The 11,969-nt window shown below is 50.9% G+C and overlaps 1 non-coding gene across 1 annotated transcript; it reads right to left on the bottom strand.

Moving 5' to 3' along the window:
• Positions 1-523: 523 nt before the first annotated feature.
• On the bottom strand, positions 524-596 carry trnal-cag (transfer RNA leucine (anticodon CAG)). The gene has a single exon. It is a non-coding gene; the product is annotated as a tRNA-Leu (tRNA).
• Between the last annotated feature and the right edge of the window lie 11,373 nt (positions 597-11,969).

The raw sequence follows: 11,969 nt of genomic DNA, 5'->3' as shown, positions 1-11,969 counted from the left end.
GCTGCGACGTTGCGCTCAAGTCGCTTCCCTTGCGCAGGCTCGAGCTCTTCTCGGCGTCTTTCACCATATCCATGGCTTCCAGTCCTGCCCTTGCTCGCCTGCTATTTGCTCAGTAACGTCGATTGGAGCAAAGCATTGAAAGTGTTCAGTGAGCAGGCCAACCTGAAGCAGGAGATTTCTGCTGGTCGTGGAATAGCGAGGAGGCAAGTGATAAGGGGCTAGTCAGATGCAAACTGGGAGCTAATGCCAGACATGAATGGGGAATTAGCTCAAATGGTAGAGCGCTCGCTTTGCATGTGAGAGGTAGCGGGATCAATGCCCGCATTCTCCACTTTTCTTTTGGCTCGGGTAATTGTTCAGACGCAAGAGTTGTGTCAGGTGTGGTGTGAGCCCATCTGCTTCTGAAGGTCACCGCAGGCTGAGGGACATCAAATCCTTTGGTGTGCTGTCGCAGCAAAACTTTCCGATTTTTGCATGAATGCAGCTGAAATGAAAGAAGGAAAAACTTCTATGCAAGTATCAATGCCTTCTCTAAGGATCGAACTCAGGACCTTCAGATTCTGAGACTGACACGCTGCCTACTGCGCTAAGAAGACACTTGCCAGCTTAGTAACTGGAGAATGTGACCAACTATGTTCGCTTCCGTGGCATCCAAAGCCAGAATGCAAAGATTGCAAAAATGCTCGAGCCAGGTAGGAGCCGAACCTGCAATCTTCTAATCCGTAGTCAGACGCGTTATCCATTGCACCGCCGGCCCAGGCTGTGAAAAATAGCTGCGACATCAGGAAGTACACAGGACGGGCAGCATTGAAAGGCACGCGGCAGAGAATCACCAAAGATAGGCACCTCTGCCGCTTCCCTTCGATTGACAGGTGGGGAGCGGAGCAGTGCAGTCGAAAACAAAGCAAAGCAAAGTCGTCCTTAGGTGGTTGGTTGCACTCCGTCTTGAAGCAGTGCGCATTCTTTTGAAGTAAGTATGTGCGTGGTAAGTGGCAATTCGCTAAAGGCAGAGCTCATAATATGACGAGCAGTTTTCAGCTGAACATGTTGCAGCTGAGGCACAGGACAGTGCCTTCGCCGTTTTGCTTGAACACTTGCATGTGTGTGTCAGCAGGGAGTGCCTTTGAGCAGCAATGCATGTAAAGAGCCAGCACTTTCTTTCAGGCAAAGCCTCAGGCAATAGAAGTCATCTGTCCATCAGTCAGAAAGGGCTCTCGCCTGCTCCCTCTCGCTCGTGGCGGCTGCGACGTTGCGCTCAAGTCGCTTCCCTTGCGCAGGCTCGAGCTCTTCTCGGCGTCTTTCACCATATCCATGGCTTCCAGTCCTGCCCTTGCTCGCCTGCTATTTGCTCAGTAACGTCGATTGGAGCAAAGCATTGAAAGTGTTCAGTGAGCAGGCCAACCTGAAGCAGGAGATTTCTGCTGGTCGTGGAATAGCGAGGAGGCAAGTGATAAGGGGCTAGTCAGATGCAAACTGGGAGCTAATGCCAGACGTGAATGGGGAATTAGCTCAAATGGTAGAGCGCTCGCTTTGCATGTGAGAGGTAGCGGGATCAATGCCCGCATTCTCCACTTTTCTTTTGGCTCGGGTAATTGTTCAGACGCAAGAGTTGTGTCAGGTGTGGTGTGAGCCCATCTGCTTCTGAAGGTCACCGCAGGCTGAGGGACATCAAATCCTTTGGTGTGCTGTCGCAGCAAAACTTTCCGATTTTTGCATGAATGCAGCTGAAATGAAAGAAGGAAAAACTTCTATGCAAGTATCAACGCCTTCTCTAAGGATCAAACTCAGGACCTTCAGATTATGAGACTGACACGCTGCCTACTGCGCTAAGAAGACACTTGTCAGCTGAGTAACTGGAGAATGTGACCAACTATGTTCGCTTCCGTGGCATCCAAAGCCAGAATGCAAAGATTGCAAAAATGCTCGAGCCAGGTAGGAGCCGAACCTGCAATCTTCTAATCCGTAGTCAGACGCGTTATCCATTGCGCCGCCGGCCCAGGCTGTGAAAAATAGCTGCGACATCAGGAAGTACACAGGACGGGCAGCATTGAAAGGCATGCGGCAGAGAATCACCAAAGATAGGCACCTCTGCCGCTTCCCTTCGATTGACAGGTGGGGAGCGGAGCAGTGCAGTCGAAAACAAAGCAAAGCAAAGTCGTCCTTAGGTGGTTGGTTGCACTCCGTCTTGAAGCAGTGCGCATTCTTTTGAAGTAAGTATGTGCGTGGTAAGTGGCAATTCGCTAAAGGCAGAGCTCATAATATGACGAGCAGTTTGCAGCTGAACATGTTGCAGCTGAGGCACAGGACAGTGCCTTCGCCGTTTTGCTTGAACACTTGCATGTGTGTGTCAGCAGGGAATGCCTTTGAGCAGCAATGCATGTAAAGAGCCAGCACTTTCTTTCAGGCAAAGCCTCAGGCAATAGAAGTCATCTGTCCATCAGTCAGAAAGGGCTCTCGCCTGCTCCCTCTCGCTCGTGGCGGCTGCGACGTTGCGCTCAAGTCGCTTCCCTTGCGCAGGCTCGAGCTCTTCTCGGCGTCTTTCACCATATCCATGGCTTCCAGTCCTGCCCTTGCTCGCCTGCTATTGCTCAGTAACGTCGATTGGAGCAAAGCATTGAAAGTGTTCAGTGAGCAGGCCAACCTGAAGCAGGAGATTTCTGCTGGTCGTGGAATAGCGAGGAGGCAAGTGATAAGGGGCTAGTCAGATGCAAACTGGGAGCTAATGCCAGACATGAATGGGGAATTAGCTCAAATGGTAGAGCGCTCGCTTTGCATGTGAGAGGTAGCGGGATCAATGCCCGCATTCTCCACTTTTCTTTTGGCTCGGGTAATTGTTCAGACGCAAGAGTTGTGTCAGGTGTGGTGTGAGCCCATCTGCTTCTGAAGGTCACCGCAGGCTGAGGGACATCAAATCCTTTGGTGTGCTGTCGCAGCAAAACTTTCCGATTTTTGCATGAATGCAGCTGAAATGAAAGAAGGAAAAACTTCTATGCAAGTATCAACGCCTTCTCTAAGGATCAAACTCAGGACCTTCAGATTATGAGACTGACACGCTGCCTACTGCGCTAAGAAGACACTTGTCAGCTGAGTAACTGGAGAATGTGACCAACTATGTTCGCTTCCGTGGCATCCAAAGCCAGAATGCAAAGATTGCAAAAATGCTCGAGCCAGGTAGGAGCCGAACCTGCAATCTTCTAATCCGTAGTCAGACGCGTTATCCATTGCGCCGCCGGCCCAGGCTGTGAAAAATAGCTGCGACATCAGGAAGTACACAGGACGGGCAGCATTGAAAGGCATGCGGCAGAGAATCACCAAAGATAGGCACCTCTGCCGCTTCCCTTCGATTGACAGGTGGGGAGCGGAGCAGTGCAGTCGAAAACAAAGCAAAGCAAAGTCGTCCTTAGGTGGTTGGTTGCACTCCGTCTTGAAGCAGTGCGCATTCTTTTGAAGTAAGTATGTGCGTGGTAAGTGGCAATTCGCTAAAGGCAGAGCTCATAATATGACGAGCAGTTTTCAGCTGAACATGTTGCAGCTGAGGCACAGGACAGTGCCTTCGCCGTTTTGCTTGAACACTTGCATGTGTGTGTCAGCAGGGAGTGCCTTTGAGCAGCAATGCATGTAAAGAGCCAGCACTTTCTTTCAGGCAAAGCCTCAGGCAATAGAAGTCATCTGTCCATCAGTCAGAAAGGGCTCTCGCCTGCTCCCTCTCGCTCGTGGCGGCTGCGACGTTGCGCTCAAGTCGCTTCCCTTGCGCAGGCTCGAGCTCTTCTCGGCGTCTTTCACCATATCCATGGCTTCCAGTCCTGCCCTTGCTCGCCTGCTATTTGCTCAGTAACGTCGATTGGAGCAAAGCATTGAAAGTGTTCAGTGAGCAGGCCAACCTGAAGCAGGAGATTTCTGCTGGTCGTGGAATAGCGAGGAGGCAAGTGATAAGGGGCTAGTCAGATGCAAACTGGGAGCTAATGCCAGACGTGAATGGGGAATTAGCTCAAATGGTAGAGCGCTCGCTTTGCATGTGAGAGGTAGCGGGATCAATGCCCGCATTCTCCACTTTTCTTTTGGCTCGGGTAATTGTTCAGACGCAAGAGTTGTGTCAGGTGTGGTGTGAGCCCATCTGCTTCTGAAGGTCACCGCAGGCTGAGGGACATCAAATCCTTTGGTGTGCTGTCGCAGCAAAACTTTCCGATTTTTGCATGAATGCAGCTGAAATGAAAGAAGGAAAAACTTCTATGCAAGTATCAACGCCTTCTCTAAGGATCAAACTCAGGACCTTCAGATTATGAGACTGACACGCTGCCTACTGCGCTAAGAAGACACTTGTCAGCTGAGTAACTGGAGAATGTGACCAACTATGTTCGCTTCCGTGGCATCCAAAGCCAGAATGCAAAGATTGCAAAAATGCTCGAGCCAGGTAGGAGCCGAACCTGCAATCTTCTAATCCGTAGTCAGACGCGTTATCCATTGCGCCGCCGGCCCAGGCTGTGAAAAATAGCTGCGACATCAGGAAGTACACAGGACGGGCAGCATTGAAAGGCATGCGGCAGAGAATCACCAAAGATAGGCACCTCTGCCGCTTCCCTTCGATTGACAGGTGGGGAGCGGAGCAGTGCAGTCGAAAACAAAGCAAAGCAAAGTCGTCCTTAGGTGGTTGGTTGCACTCCGTCTTGAAGCAGTGCGCATTCTTTTGAAGTAAGTATGTGCGTGGTAAGTGGCAATTCGCTAAAGGCAGAGCTCATAATATGACGAGCAGTTTGCAGCTGAACATGTTGCAGCTGAGGCACAGGACAGTGCCTTCGCCGTTTTGCTTGAACACTTGCATGTGTGTGTCAGCAGGGAGTGCCTTTGAGCAGCAATGCATGTAAAGAGCCAGCACTTTCTTTCAGGCAAAGCCTCAGGCAATAGAAGTCATCTGTCCATCAGTCAGAAAGGGCTCTCGCCTGCTCCCTCACGCTCGTGGCGGCTGCGACGTTGCGCTCAAGTCGCTTCCCTTGCGCAGGCTCGAGCTCTTCTCGGCGTCTTTCACCATATCCATGGCTTCCAGTCCTGCCCTTGCTCGCCTGCTATTGCTCAGTAACGTCGATTGGAGCAAAGCATTGAAAGTGTTCAGTGAGCAGGCCAACCTGAAGCAGGAGATTTCTGCTGGTCGTGGAATAGCGAGGAGGCAAGTGATAAGGGGCTAGTCAGATGCAAACTGGGAGCTAATGCCAGACGTGAATGGGGAATTAGCTCAAATGGTAGAGCGCTCGCTTTGCATGTGAGAGGTAGCGGGATCAATGCCCGCATTCTCCACTTTTCTTTTGGCTCGGGTAATTGTTCAGACGCAAGAGTTGTGTCAGGTGTGGTGTGAGCCCATCTGCTTCTGAAGGTCACCGCAGGTTGAGGGACATCAAATCCTTTGGTGTGCTGTCTCAGCAAAACTTTCCGATTTTTGCATGAATGCAGCTGAAATGAAAGAAGGAAAAACTTCTATGCAAGTATCAACGCCTTCTCTAAGGATCGAACTCAGGACCTTCAGATTATGAGACTGACACGCTGCCTACTGCACTAAGAAGACACTTGCCAGCTTAGTAACTGGAGAATGTGACCAACTATGTTCGCTTCCGTGGCATCCAAAGCCAGAATGCAAAGATTGCAAAAATGCTCGAGCCAGGTAGGAGCCGAACCTGCAATCTTCTAATCCGTAGTCAGACGCGGTATCCATTGCGCCGCCGGCCCAAGCTGTGAAAAATAGCTGCGACATCAGGAAGTACACAAGACGGGCAGCATTGAAAGGCATGCGGCAGAGAATCACCAAAGATAGGCACCTCTGCCGCTTCCCTTCGATTGACAGGTGGGGAGCGGAGCAGTGCAGTCGAAAACAAAGCAAAGCAAAGTCGTCCTTAGGTGGTTGGTTGCACTCCGTCTTGAAGCAGTGCGCATTCTTTTGAAGTAAGTATGTGCGTGGTAAGTGGCAATTCGCTAAAGGCAGAGCTCATAATATGACGAGCAGTTTGCAGCTGAACATGTTGCAGCTGAGGCACAGGACAGTGCCTTCGCCGTTTTGCTTGAACACTTGCATGTGTGTGTCAGCAGGGAGTGCCTTTGAGCAGCAATGCATGTAAAGAGCCAGCACTTTCTTTCAGGCAAAGCCTCAGGCAATAGAAGTCATCTGTCCATCAGTCAGACAGGGCTCTCGCCTGCTCCCTCTCGCTCGTGGCGGCTGCGACGTTGCGCTCAAGTCGCTTCCCTTGCGCAGGCTCGAGCTCTTCTCGGCGTCTTTCACCATATCCATGGCTTCCAGTCCTGCCCTTGCTCGCCTGCTATTTGCTCAGTAACGTCGATTGGAGCAAAGCATTGAAAGTGTTCAGTGAGCAGGCCAACCTGAAGCAGGAGATTTCTGCTGGTCGTGGAATAGCGAGGAGGCAAGTGATAAGGGGCTAGTCAGATGCAAACTGGGAGCTAATGCCAGACGTGAATGGGGAATTAGCTCAAATGGTAGAGCGCTCGCTTTGCATGTGAGAGGTAGCGGGATCAATGCCCGCATTCTCCACTTTTCTTTTGGCTCGGGTAATTGTTCAGACGCAAGAGTTGTGTCAGGTGTGGTGTGAGCCCATCTGCTTCTGAAGGTCACCGCAGGCTGAGGGACATCAAATCCTTTGGTGTGCTGTCGCAGCAAAACTTTCCGATTTTTGCATGAATGCAGCTGAAATGAAAGAAGGAAAAACTTCTATGCAAGTATCAACGCCTTCTCTAAGGATCAAACTCAGGACCTTCAGATTATGAGACTGACACGCTGCCTACTGCGCTAAGAAGACACTTGTCAGCTGAGTAACTGGAGAATGTGACCAACTATGTTCGCTTCCGTGGCATCCAAAGCCAGAATGCAAAGATTGCAAAAATGCTCGAGCCAGGTAGGAGCCGAACCTGCAATCTTCTAATCCGTAGTCAGACGCGTTATCCATTGCACCGCCGGCCCAGGCTGTGAAAAATAGCTGCGACATCAGGAAGTACACAGGACGGGCAGCATTGAAAGGCACGCGGCAGAGAATCACCAAAGATAGGCACCTCTGCCGCTTCCCTTCGATTGACAGGTGGGGAGCGGAGCAGTGCAGTCGAAAACAAAGCAAAGCAAAGTCGTCCTTAGGTGGTTGGTTGCACTCCGTCTTGAAGCAGTGCGCATTCTTTTGAAGTAAGTATGTGCGTGGTAAGTGGCAATTCGCTAAAGGCAGAGCTCATAATATGACGAGCAGTTTTCAGCTGAACATGTTGCAGCTGAGGCACAGGACAGTGCCTTCGCCGTTTTGCTTGAACACTTGCATGTGTGTGTCAGCAGGGAGTGCCTTTGAGCAGCAATGCATGTAAAGAGCCAGCACTTTCTTTCAGGCAAAGCCTCAGGCAATAGAAGTCATCTGTCCATCAGTCAGAAAGGGCTCTCGCCTGCTCCCTCATGCTCGTGGCGGCTGCGACGTTGCGCTCAAGTCGCTTCCCTTGCGCAGGCTCGAGCTCTTCTCGGCGTCTTTCACCATATCCATGGCTTCCAGTCCTGCCCTTGCTCGCCTGCTATTGCTCAGTAACGTCGATTGGAGCAAAGCATTGAAAGTGTTCAGTGAGCAGGCCAACCTGAAGCAGGAGATTTCTGCTGGTCGTGGAATAGCGAGGAGGCAAGTGATAAGGGGCTAGTCAGATGCAAACTGGGAGCTAATGCCAGACGTGAATGGGGAATTAGCTCAAATGGTAGAGCGCTCGCTTTGCATGTGAGAGGTAGCGGGATCAATGCCCGCATTCTCCACTTTTCTTTTGGCTCGGGTAATTGTTCAGACGCAAGAGTTGTGTCAGGTGTGGTGTGAGCCCATCTGCTTCTGAAGGTCACCGCAGGTTGAGGGACATCAAATCCTTTGGTGTGCTGTCTCAGCAAAACTTTCCGATTTTTGCATGAATGCAGCTGAAATGAAAGAAGGAAAAACTTCTATGCAAGTATCAACGCCTTCTCTAAGGATCGAACTCAGGACCTTCAGATTATGAGACTGACACGCTGCCTACTGCACTAAGAAGACACTTGCCAGCTTAGTAACTGGAGAATGTGACCAACTATGTTCGCTTCCGTGGCATCCAAAGCCAGAATGCAAAGATTGCAAAAATGCTCGAGCCAGGTAGGAGCCGAACCTGCAATCTTCTAATCCGTAGTCAGACGCGGTATCCATTGCGCCGCCGGCCCAGGCTGTGAAAAATAGCTGCGACATCAGGAAGTACACAAGACGGGCAGCATTGAAAGGCATGCGGCAGAGAATCACCAAAGATAGGCACCTCTGCCGCTTCCCTTCGATTGACAGGTGGGGAGCGGAGCAGTGCAGTCGAAAACAAAGCAAAGCAAAGTCGTCCTTAGGTGGTTGGTTGCACTCCGTCTTGAAGCAGTGCGCATTCTTTTGAAGTAAGTATGTGCGTGGTAAGTGGCAATTCGCTAAAGGCAGAGCTCATAATATGACGAGCAGTTTGCAGCTGAACATGTTGCAGCTGAGGCACAGGACAGTGCCTTCGCCGTTTTGCTTGAACACTTGCATGTGTGTGTCAGCAGGGAGTGCCTTTGAGCAGCAATGCATGTAAAGAGCCAGCACTTTCTTTCAGGCAAAGCCTCAGGCAATAGAAGTCATCTGTCCATCAGTCAGAAAGGGCTCTCGCCTGCTCCCTCTCGCTCGTGGCGGCTGCGACGTTGCGCTCAAGTCGCTTCCCTTGCGCAGGCTCGAGCTCTTCTCGGCGTCTTTCACCATATCCATGGCTTCCAGTCCTGCCCTTGCTCGCCTGCTATTTGCTCAGTAACGTCGATTGGAGCAAAGCATTGAAAGTGTTCAGTGAGCAGGCCAACCTGAAGCAGGAGATTTCTGCTGGTCGTGGAATAGCGAGGAGGCAAGTGATAAGGGGCTAGTCAGATGCAAACTGGGAGCTAATGCCAGACGTGAATGGGGAATTAGCTCAAATGGTAGAGCGCTCGCTTTGCATGTGAGAGGTAGCGGGATCAATGCCCGCATTCTCCACTTTTCTTTTGGCTCGGGTAATTGTTCAGACGCAAGAGTTGTGTCAGGTGTGGTGTGAGCCCATCTGCTTCTGAAGGTCACCGCAGGCTGAGGGACATCAAATCCTTTGGTGTGCTGTCGCAGCAAAACTTTCCGATTTTTGCATGAATGCAGCTGAAATGAAAGAAGGAAAAACTTCTATGCAAGTATCAACGCCTTCTCTAAGGATCAAACTCAGGACCTTCAGATTATGAGACTGACACGCTGCCTACTGCGCTAAGAAGACACTTGTCAGCTGAGTAACTGGAGAATGTGACCAACTATGTTCGCTTCCGTGGCATCCAAAGCCAGAATGCAAAGATTGCAAAAATGCTCGAGCCAGGTAGGAGCCGAACCTGCAATCTTCTAATCCGTAGTCAGACGCGTTATCCATTGCGCCGCCGGCCCAGGCTGTGAAAAATAGCTGCGACATCAGGAAGTACACAGGACGGGCAGCATTGAAAGGCATGCGGCAGAGAATCACCAAAGATAGGCACCTCTGCCGCTTCCCTTCGATTGACAGGTGGGGAGCGGAGCAGTGCAGTCGAAAACAAAGCAAAGCAAAGTCGTCCTTAGGTGGTTGGTTGCACTCCGTCTTGAAGCAGTGCGCATTCTTTTGAAGTAAGTATGTGCGTGGTAAGTGGCAATTCGCTAAAGGCAGAGCTCATAATATGACGAGCAGTTTGCAGCTGAACATGTTGCAGCTGAGGCACAGGACAGTGCCTTCGCCGTTTTGCTTGAACACTTGCATGTGTGTGTCAGCAGGGAGTGCCTTTGAGCAGCAATGCATGTAAAGAGCCAGCACTTTCTTTCAGGCAAAGCCTCAGGCAATAGAAGTCATCTGTCCATCAGTCAGAAAGGGCTCTCGCCTGCTCCCTCTCGCTCGTGGCGGCTGCGACGTTGCGCTCAAGTCGCTTCCCTTGCGCAGGCTCGAGCTCTTCTCGGCGTCTTTCACCATATCCATGGCTTCCAGTCCTGCCCTTGCTCGCCTGCTATTTGCTCAGTAACGTCGATTGGAGCAAAGCATTGAAAGTGTTCAGTGAGCAGGCCAACCTGAAGCAGGAGATTTCTGCTGGTCGTGGAATAGCGAGGAGGCAAGTGATAAGGGGCTAGTCAGATGCAAACTGGGAGCTAATGCCAGACGTGAATGGGGAATTAGCTCAAATGGTAGAGCGCTCGCTTTGCATGTGAGAGGTAGCGGGATCAATGCCCGCATTCTCCACTTTTCTTTTGGCTCGGGTAATTGTTCAGACGCAAGAGTTGTGTCAGGTGTGGTGTGAGCCCATCTGCTTCTGAAGGTCACCGCAGGCTGAGGGACATCAAATCCTTTGGTGTGCTGTCGCAGCAAAACTTTCCGATTTTTGCATGAATGCAGCTGAAATGAAAGAAGGAAAAACTTCTATGCAAGTATCAACGCCTTCTCTAAGGATCAAACTCAGGACCTTCAGATTATGAGACTGACACGCTGCCTACTGCGCTAAGAAGACACTTGTCAGCTGAGTAACTGGAGAATGTGACCAACTATGTTCGCTTCCGTGGCATCCAAAGCCAGAATGCAAAGATTGCAAAAATGCTCGAGCCAGGTAGGAGCCGAACCTGCAATCTTCTAATCCGTAGTCAGACGCGTTATCCATTGCGCCGCCGGCCCAGGCTGTGAAAAATAGCTGCGACATCAGGAAGTACACAGGACGGGCAGCATTGAAAGGCATGCGGCAGAGAATCACCAAAGATAGGCACCTCTGCCGCTTCCCTTCGATTGACAGGTGGGGAGCGGAGCAGTGCAGTCGAAAACAAAGCAAAGCAAAGTCGTCCTTAGGTGGTTGGTTGCACTCCGTCTTGAAGCAGTGCGCATTCTTTTGAAGTAAGTATGTGCGTGGTAAGTGGCAATTCGCTAAAGGCAGAGCTCATAATATGACGAGCAGTTTGCAGCTGAACATGTTGCAGCTGAGGCACAGGACAGTGCCTTCGCCGTTTTGCTTGAACACTTGCATGTGTGTGTCAGCAGGGAGTGCCTTTGAGCAGCAATGCATGTAAAGAGCCAGCACTTTCTTTCAGGCAAAGCCTCAGGCAATAGAAGTCATCTGTCCATCAGTCAGAAAGGGCTCTCGCCTGCTCCCTCACGCTCGTGGCGGCTGCGACGTTGCGCTCAAGTCGCTTCCCTTGCGCAGGCTCGAGCTCTTCTCGGCGTCTTTCACCATATCCATGGCTTCCAGTCCTGCCCTTGCTCGCCTGCTATTGCTCAGTAACGTCGATTGGAGCAAAGCATTGAAAGTGTTCAGTGAGCAGGCCAACCTGAAGCAGGAGATTTCTGCTGGTCGTGGAATAGCGAGGAGGCAAGTGATAAGGGGCTAGTCAGATGCAAACTGGGAGCTAATGCCAGACGTGAATGGGGAATTAGCTCAAATGGTAGAGCGCTCGCTTTGCATGTGAGAGGTAGCGGGATCAATGCCCGCATTCTCCACTTTTCTTTTGGCTCGGGTAATTGTTCAGACGCAAGAGTTGTGTCAGGTGTGGTGTGAGCCCATCTGCTTCTGAAGGTCACCGCAGGTTGAGGGACATCAAATCCTTTGGTGTGCTGTCTCAGCAAAACTTTCCGATTTTTGCATGAATGCAGCTGAAATGAAAGAAGGAAAAACTTCTATGCAAGTATCAACGCCTTCTCTAAGGATCGAACTCAGGACCTTCAGATTATGAGACTGACACGCTGCCTACTGCACTAAGAAGACACTTGCCAGCTTAGTAACTGGAGAATGTGACCAACTATGTTCGCTTCCGTGGCATCCAAAGCCAGAATGCAAAGATTGCAAAAATGCTCGAGCCAGGTAGGAGCCGAACCTGCAATCTTCTAATCCGTAGTCAGACGCGGTATCCATTGCGCCGCCGGCCCAAGCTGTGAAAAATAGCTGCGACATCAGGAAGTACACAAGACGGGCAGCATTGAAA

The sequence above is a fragment of the Pristiophorus japonicus genome, chromosome 1, assembly GCF_044704955.1.
Source record: "Pristiophorus japonicus isolate sPriJap1 chromosome 1, sPriJap1.hap1, whole genome shotgun sequence".
Classification (NCBI taxonomy): domain Eukaryota; kingdom Metazoa; phylum Chordata; class Chondrichthyes; family Pristiophoridae; genus Pristiophorus; species Pristiophorus japonicus.
Note: the sequence above shows the minus strand (reverse complement) of the source record. Positions and strands in the feature narration are given on the sequence as shown.